This window comes from Cimex lectularius, unplaced genomic scaffold (genome assembly GCF_000648675.2).
Source record: "Cimex lectularius strain Harlan isolate CLEC.00 unplaced genomic scaffold, Clec_2.1 scaffold33, whole genome shotgun sequence".
Taxonomy (NCBI): domain Eukaryota; kingdom Metazoa; phylum Arthropoda; class Insecta; order Hemiptera; family Cimicidae; genus Cimex; species Cimex lectularius.
Genome location: NW_019392683.1, coordinates 2,011,130 through 2,020,066, shown reverse-complemented (window position 1 = coordinate 2,020,066; position 8,937 = coordinate 2,011,130). Strand labels below are relative to the sequence as shown.

Below are 8,937 nucleotides of genomic sequence, written 5' to 3'. Positions count from 1 at the left end.
CAGAAACAAGCCTGTGCAGTTATTGCCAAAAATAATGAGAAAGAGCAGAACACGTACTCTGTTGGTGCGAAGACCTCTGTAGGCTGAGATTCCTAATCCTAGGAGAAGAAAAGCCAGGGTCTGAAGGATACCCATGTGAGCCCTTGAAAAAGCTTTTGGGCCTGCTAATAAGCCTTAAGCTCTAAAATAAATAAAAAAATGGAGATAGGCAATAGATCAATACTGGTCGCGGTGTACGGGTCGCTTGTATCTAATCTAATCTAGGACAAAATAGAAACATATCACACAGAATAAGCATAAAGAATGTCGAAATGTTTCTGACGTGTCAAACTTGCGTGCTCGATTAGAAAAATCGAGGACGATTAAAGTGGACAACTCAACACACCTCTCAATAAATTTTAGCAGTGCATCAGTGAAATATCAAATATTTTCATTCGACGAAACAACCGATCAACCACTGCCAGCGACTGCCAGAAATAGGTGGGTCAAGGTGATCGGAGACGATGACAATGCTGCAGGTTCATCACTGCGCACAACGCAACACAGTACGGTGTAAAGTTCTGTAATCAGATAATGTTATTCACAAAGGTGTTATTGATGACCGGTTACTTCAGGCGATTGGTTTTACCTGCAGTTCGAATGGCACACCAGGTCTGGTTTTTCGAAATGCAAACCTGCTCCCTCTCACTTTGCAATTTTCCCTTTCGGCGGGACATCGCTGGCTGAAAGTGGAGCGTATGACGATAAATTCTGCCGAACCTCCGCCTTGTGTTCGTTTAGACGTCCCAGTTTCGTACGGCCGAGACCGGTTTTCGGTCCATTCCCAGTTCCGCCCTCGAGGAAAAGACGATTCAGCCGAATACGCTCGACACATCATATCGATCAGTCTGGAACCCGCGGAACCAGGCCCTTATCAAATGTCTCGGAAAGAAAACAGCCACCCAAAAAAGTACCGTTGACGTTGAACTAGATATTCCTAGTAACTTTCCCAATCCGGATTTACCGCACCGGTTCCAAAAAGTAGGATCGATTATTCAAAACCGAAATTGGAGCGAATGTCATATATCAGGGAGCAGGATTGGACTTTATAAATCAGTGTTTCGTAACGAAGTTGCCTTTGTTCCTGACAATTTACGCCAGGCCTGTTTTTAACACCCTTATATAGCCCAAAAGAACATAAAACTAAAAATCAAGTTTTTTTAAGTTTATTGGGAGTATTTTTTTCCAACTTCTTTAGCGGATCAACTGGTAAATCAACTCGTTAAATTAACTCCAGATAAAACAATAATCATTAGGCTAATTTCAAAAATGTAGCGTCAATTTAGTATTGCACCAATTATTTTTTACCTAATATATCTATCTTTTGAATAAATACAATTTACATCGTTTCATTTTAAATTTCGAAGTTAACACTGACTCGTCGATCATATTTTGAGGAAATTTACAGAAAAAAACCCCGAGCATTTAAATGAGTCCTAAAAAATTTATAAACTACAGGCAGGCTAGACCTTAATTAAAAAGTATTAGTATCTACTTGGCTATTCTTTTGAATTTCAAATTTGTGCGTGAATGACAACTGTATTTAATTTTTTGTTTAAGTGTAGAACTATGCAAATAGAATTTTATGCAGAGACTGTAAAAAAGTATTTTTTCAAATTAATAACTATTTTTATTTAAGGTCTAGGTTTTTCAAATGTTTTTTCTCAAACTAAGTAATATCAGAATGCTTGATCCTATCAGCGAGTATTTGGGCACCCTGTTTCGACTTTTTGAGAAAATAGGACTGGTTTATTGTATTAAATATTTCGTTGTGTGTTTCCTTTTGTGTATGTTGAGAGTGAATGTATTTATTTGAGTAGATGTGTAGTATGAAATAGTGTGACGGCGGAATATTAAGTTCCTTGCACCATTGCATAATATGCTTGGAGGACTACCCTACTTGACTGAATGACAGGTCCAGGTTTTTAGTAATGATGTGTTGATGAGGGGTTTATTTTTTCAGTGAGTGTTTCGATATGTTGTCAAGTGGTCTGTTTAGTTGTTTGTATCGTCTTTTCAGTTCTATTCTTTTAAGTAGAGTTGGAGTTTTCTAGTAAATCATTTGTCGATGTGGACAATGGTCGTGGGAGAGTAACTAAGTTGCAGTAAATTGGAAAAGAAATTATACGCTGAAGACTTCAGGTTGTTTACTGGAATTTCGTCGAATCTGATCATCCATTTCGTGAATGTCATTCACCAGTCTTCCACAGAGGAATGTCTCCAGTGTATATTGAAAAGAGAATGGGACCAATGATGCTGTCTTGCAGAACATCCGCTTTGGCATTGGAAAAACCCATTACTGTATATACATTTGGTATGTAATTCAGTCAGTTTATTCTCCAAACGATGCTGTTTTTCTGGGTAGAAACATAAAACTAAAAGGAAATTTTATAAAAACTCAGCTTGCTTCCAGCAGACTGTTCTTTAAAGTCAATACAGCAAACGTAAGAAAAAGCCGACAAAAACATTCGCCGAATTATTTTTTCATTTGTAATGTTTATAATGGATCAATCAGCCATTGAAAATAATAAACATAATACAAAAGAGATAACACAAGGAGAAAAAGAAACAGTATAGAAGGTACGTTTGGTATGAAATTTAAATACTAAACTAATAAAATAAATGAGCATGTTGGCATAAAATGTTGGTCAATTCACTTAAATCTATATTTTTATTGAAATTGCGTGCAATAAAAAAATGTTGTGCATTGTGAAATAGATGATTTGACCTTTAGGTTTTAAAATTTAAACAGCTTCTTAACTTTGTGCCACGCTAAAACCACCAAATTATAATTTTGAATATAATGTTAGGACAAAATAGAATAAATATCACACAGAATAAGCATAAAGAATGCCGAAACGTCCTGACAGGCCAACCAACCAGCCAGATTAGAAAGATCGTGGACGATTAAACTACAGGTTCATGGCCTCACTGACCTCAACACCATAAATTTTAGCATTTCATCAGTGAAATATCCAATATTCCATTGATCGCGAATAAGGGTTGGAAAAATTTCAGTTCTGTACTTCTGAGGACAAAGTCCTGTATCAAACGTTTATATGGAAAGTGAACGCAATTACAATAATCAATTAAACAATTAACAAACATTGCCGATTTTCTCTCGAGATGCCAATGTTCTTTTTTGGCCGAAGCTATTAATTTTCCCGTCCCCAGTCGTCTGTGTCGATAAACGACTCTCCCTGCTTCCGGGAGACCCCCCCTTCGTGTCCTTGGAGGTTGACCCCCTAACACACATCCTTCCCCGAGCCAGGATCACTCCACCCAAGTTCAGTTCACTGTCAGTGCCCCAGGAGTTAGGAGGGACAGACAAGGAGGAGTTAATCACCATTAGTCACCACGTGGTATGTTGGGAAATTTTTTCCTCCATAAAATCTATTCACTGAAAGACATCAGATTGTGATAATTTTATTTTCGCTTGTTCAATAGTATAAAGAAAAGATTTTAAATTTATTTTATACCTTTGATATTTATTAGAAATTTATTTATTATATAAGTGACCAAATTTTGTAAAAATATTGTGTAAATTTGAATTTTACATATACATCTGAAAGGATTTCAAATTCTTATTCTACATAGGTCCATTATGTCACCAGTTCTTTCTATTCAATATTCTAGTTCTGTGTGTAGCTTTTAGTACCTCTAGGAAATAACAAAAATAATAATAATTACCTGGGCCTGACTGTTACCCTTTCATGGAACTACAAAAATACAAATAAATCTGATCAAATTCAAAATTGTCTTAATTGCTTAATAAATTTTGTCAAACATTATTTAATATAAATTTTTGTGTTGTTATAGTTTTAATAAATCACGTATTATATGTCTACATTATTGACTTTTAAATAATAATAATAAATAGGGTTTTTCAAAGTTGCAATGTATTTTAACTTATTGTACAAGAAAACGTGGAATTTCAAGTACAAGTCAAATCGTAAATTCTTTTGTATTGTACAAGTTCCAAAAATTTTTCTCGACTTCTAACACATTATCAACGAATAGTACGAGAAATTTACAAATTTTTGGAAAAATAATTGTGTATTACTTAAGTATACTGTAAAGCACAGTAAATTGTCTTGAATCGTTTTCTTTTTTGAAAAATAAATGAGATAAATCACAAGGCAAGTTCATTCTAAGGCTAGAGAAATTGCCATTGGCCTAGAATCAATCAAAATTCTATTCTAATTCCTGAGTTAGCTGGATAATCGGGCGAGAGTGATTTCAAATAAGTCTGCTATGAAGTGCAAATAGTTAAAACTCATCAATATACTTTTATTACTGTACTATTTGTACAGTAACTATAATTAGTTGGAATTTTCTCCATGTGTATAGTGTGATTACGTCATACGACAAATTTTGGCAGGTGCTTCTAACTCAAATGCAACAAAAAATATGAACATGGTCCTATTCTCAACCCTCACGCAGATATTCAACATTTTATGTTGTTTTTTTCCGACTTTGTACGATTTTCGTCATAAATCTACTCTTAGCTCTTGAACTATTCATTTTTGGGTAATAATTTTAATCATATCGGCCTGCACATCCTCGCTGCGCTGGTCCTTAAGGCGTTTACACTTTGAAGATGTCAACAACAGCAACTGGTCCTATAAACTTTTTGATTGATTTGTTATTTAAAAGGAAAATTGTGCTTTTCTTTCTTTTCAATCTTATTTTAACCACAATCATAAAATGGTTTAGTTATTTTGATAGCACAGTGCAAAATTAGAATATCACCAATCTTGACATGTTCCAATACTATTTGATAATAGAGTACTTGTTTTGTTTGTGTAATTTATTTTTTTAAAAATTTGCATAACTTAAAAAAAACATCCTTCAGAAACTCCAACTTGAAACTGAATAAATAATGTGATTTACACAGTTCAAAAATATATACATAGTAGTTCATTCCTTATTTAAAATGCGAATGTGAACAAATGTATATTTTTTTCCTACACCTGTATAATCGTTGGTAATGCTTGATTGTAAAATCAGGACAATTGTTAAGGTTTAAATTAATATTATAACAAATATTCTTTTACTTTTATATGATACGAAAGCTATAACTTAATTTCACTTTTTTACTGTTATACAAAAAAAAATTACACAAATATTTACATACACTTAAGAAGCTAGTTAAGACAAAAACAACATAGTGAACAAAAACGTAGTAAAGTATGAACTTAAAAAAGATCTATTTTAAATCTAATCTACCAAAACCAGCAACAAAATTTAACATGATAGAAAACGAAAAGCAATAAACACAGGCATAAAATAGCTGCATTAATGTACAGAACGAAATCAATGGATTTCTTGCAAAAGATGGTTCTACTTAGAGAACTATTGTTCACAACCATCCGGATTTCGACCATTAAACGCTCATCATCAGTTTGAACGAGCCGAAGGAGCCACAAACAATATATAGGTTGCATATCGTCAGGGGTAATTTATGGAATGTATGTTCAAAAAAGAAAAATTAATTAAAACCATCTCGAGGTGGCATTTAAAAATGTATTTGACAATAAAAAGAAGCCAATAATGAAATAGTAAGGTTTAAAAGAAAAAGAAAAAGAAAGGACAAAATATGATATAAAAGTCAATAATTTTCTTTTAAAAATTAAAAAAATCATTTATAAACTATAAATGATTCAATTATATATTTTTTCCCACGGGTTTAACGCCGTAAATACATTTTAATCAAATATTAGATGCGTTTAAATGATAAACTTTTATTTATTTAAAATATCTATTTATTATTTTTTATATGTATGGAAAGAGGCATTGATGAAATATATCGTCAATTTGTTTATGATAATTTATGATAATAACTTTAACGTTTTCGAGATTAAGCTTGTCTTGCCATCAGCAAATTTTGCAGATGCTGATTAAAAATACATTTTTCTCCTATAATATACATTAAAAATTATCATTCTTCTGTTTTTATGTTGAACAGGACTATTCCAAAAGAACCTGCCATCAGAAATCCCGGTTCATAACTGTCCAATTAATGTTTAATATTTTCAACGTTCTCACGCGTATTGTTAAATAGGGCAAAAGTGTGTGCTTTTCCCAAGATTCTATTTTCCCATCATTATCGGTCATCAGAAGCACCTGATAAACATTCGATGCGGAACCGCAGCATAATGCCAGTTTATATGTAAATAAAGACTCGAATTAATGGAAGTTCGACAGTTTAAATATCAGGTCAATAGATACCCAACAGATCATGTAAAATAGAGACAGGATCTTTGTATCTTTCTCTCTTACCTCGATTTCTAATCTAGTTAACCACCGCCCATAGAATTGGCAAAAACATAATTAGATTCTGGCCGGAACTTTCTTTCTGCGAATGAAGAAGTCCTCCAACGCCTTCCGGTTCCGATTAACCCCCATATATATAACACAATCAATTAAGGTTTTTAGTTGAGATGAAAAAAAGTTAATGGCACGAGAGGGATTCGAACCCACGACCTTCGGCTAGATACGCCGCTGCTCTACCACCTGAGCTATCGTGACCTCGATCCACTCGGACATCAACTTCCCATCCCAACCCCACGTGGGTTCGAATCCCTCTCGTGCCGTTAACTTTTTTTTATCTCAACTAAAAACCTTAATTGATTGTCTTGTATTGGTCAAGCGGACCACGAAAATAGTGAATTAACATATATATAACGTTTAACTTTGGAACTTTGGAATTAAAACAGATCGCGAGTTTATGTTTTTCAAATAAAAGTTACAAACGAAACATGAAATTATTATTAAAATTGTTTAACATTCATACCTAGTTAAACTATAATTAAAATTCAATTTATATGTAAATAACTACTTATATACCTTTCTCCTTGAACATTTATATACCTCTCTTGGAAAAATATTTTTAAAAATTAATTATTCTTTCCGTGTAACGTGTTGGTTGAGATAACAAAGTCAGTGTCACGAGAGGGATTCGAACCCACGAACTTCGGCTACATATGCTGATTCTTTACCACTTGAGCTATCGTGACTTCGATCCTCTCGGGCACCAACTCTCCATCTCAATCTGCAACCGTTCGAACCTTCCCTCTTTTAGCCATTTTCAACGTTCATTTTCTGGTTAGAAAGGTTGTAGGTTGAGATGGAGAGTCGGTGTCCGAGAGGATCGAAGTCACGATATCTCAAGTGATAGAGTAGCGGCGTATTTAGCCAAAGGTGGTGGTTTCGAATCCCGCTCGTGACACTGACTTTTTATCTCAACCAAGACCTTACATGGAAAGAATAATTAATTGAAAAATGTAACTTCGTCAATTGACCACTAAAACGTAAATGAATTTTTAAAAGTACTTATATCGATTTAACGGGGCTATCCTTGTCCAACAAATTATTTAAAAAAATAAATGCAAGCTGCCATTTATACCCTTGTTTATTATTCTTTTCTATAGTTAAATCGTTATATATTGATAATTAATAATTAATGCAAAATAATTCGTTATAGAATCCGGAAGTTATTAACTGCCAGTATTAATTGTTCGGTCAATGAATTGCAGTTTGATTGGATCTGATCATCCTGGTCCGTCTATCGTCGCTTGGTATTGTCCGTCAGATGCGTTTGGGCATTTTAATTGGTTGCCTGTGTGTCATTTTATCAGTTTAGATTGAATACGTTTATTGGTCTCCTTTGGTAAGGTTTTGTTAATGGTTTTTTCTGTAGTGTTTTTTTTATATTATCATTGTTTTGTATCCTTTTCTTTATTAGTTTGATGCGTATCAGGATTTCTATTGTTTGAATTTTTTGTATTTTTCAGGTGTTGCTAGTATTGATTTCATTCTATATGTTTTTAGTTCAGATACTTTATATCTGAGTTTAAGTCGTCACCTATGCTATTGTTTTTTGTATATGTCAAATTCCATTTTGCTAGTTTTGGTTTGGTTTTCAGAATAAATATTTTATTTTGTATATATTGGGCTTATTGTTAGGTCTGTGAGTATGTTGGGAAAGTTGTTGTTTTGTGTATTAAGGCTAGTATGAAATTATCTCAATATTTACGAGAATGTTTGTTTTGTTATCGTCCATTGAAAAAGGTGTTATTTTTTGAGAAATATCTCCAAAATTCAGATTTTGAAAAGAAAAATTCAAATCCAAAAATCCAATAGTACCGACTGAAAGAATAGCATCTTGGTTAATGCCGGCTATATCTGGTACACAGATGGCTTTAAGACCGAGTATGGGTTTATGGAAATAAACCAAGGACTTGGACAATACGACACTGCCTTGCAGATGGAGACTAACTATTGAATATTGTGACTGGGAGACCAAAATGACAATGGGCTAAAATAAATCCTCGGTTTAGTGGGAATGGATCAAAAGACAGAGGTTTTCAAAAACAATCATAAAAAGACCGTAGTAGGAAGTAACAGCAGAACGTAGGACATGCTTGTACTAGAATGATACTAGGACTGCTTACTAAATACTGCAAACTCCGTAGTCATATATACTCATAGGACTTGCAGTAGCAAAAACAAGACTGCAGATATTGCGAGGAAGGAGAATAAATAGACAAATACGTCCTCTGTTGTTACAGGTAAAACCAAGGCCTGAAGAATACACACTTGTGCCCATAAAAAAGCTGTTGTGATCTGGTAAAAAGTCTTAAGCTTAACAAAGCGCTATAGTTGCACTACAGACCAGTATCGGTCGCGAGAAATCGCAAACAAGCCGATTCTTAAACCTGAATACTGCAGTTGATTTATTTTAGGATTAAATTTATTTGATCGTGAAAAATAATTTTCCCAATTTCAGTTCAGCTAAACGAGATCATGCGTATCGGATCGGATAAAAAAAATGTATTAGCTTATAAATTACGTGACTAATCTTATGAGAAAATTGATTCATGCAAAAAAAACCTA

General features: G+C 33.7%; 1 protein-coding gene across 1 annotated transcript in view; it reads left to right on the top strand.

Annotated features, from left to right (window-relative positions):
• The first annotated feature begins 3,296 nt into the window (after positions 1 to 3,296).
• The window catches only part of LOC106662672, a 41,542-nt gene continuing 35,901 nt past the window's right edge, over positions 3,297 to 8,937 (top strand). Inside the window, exon 1 of the mRNA XM_014386905.2 lies at positions 3,297 to 3,401. The gene's annotated coding sequence lies outside the window, so the exon portion shown is untranslated. The remainder of the gene's footprint in view (positions 3,402 to 8,937) is intronic.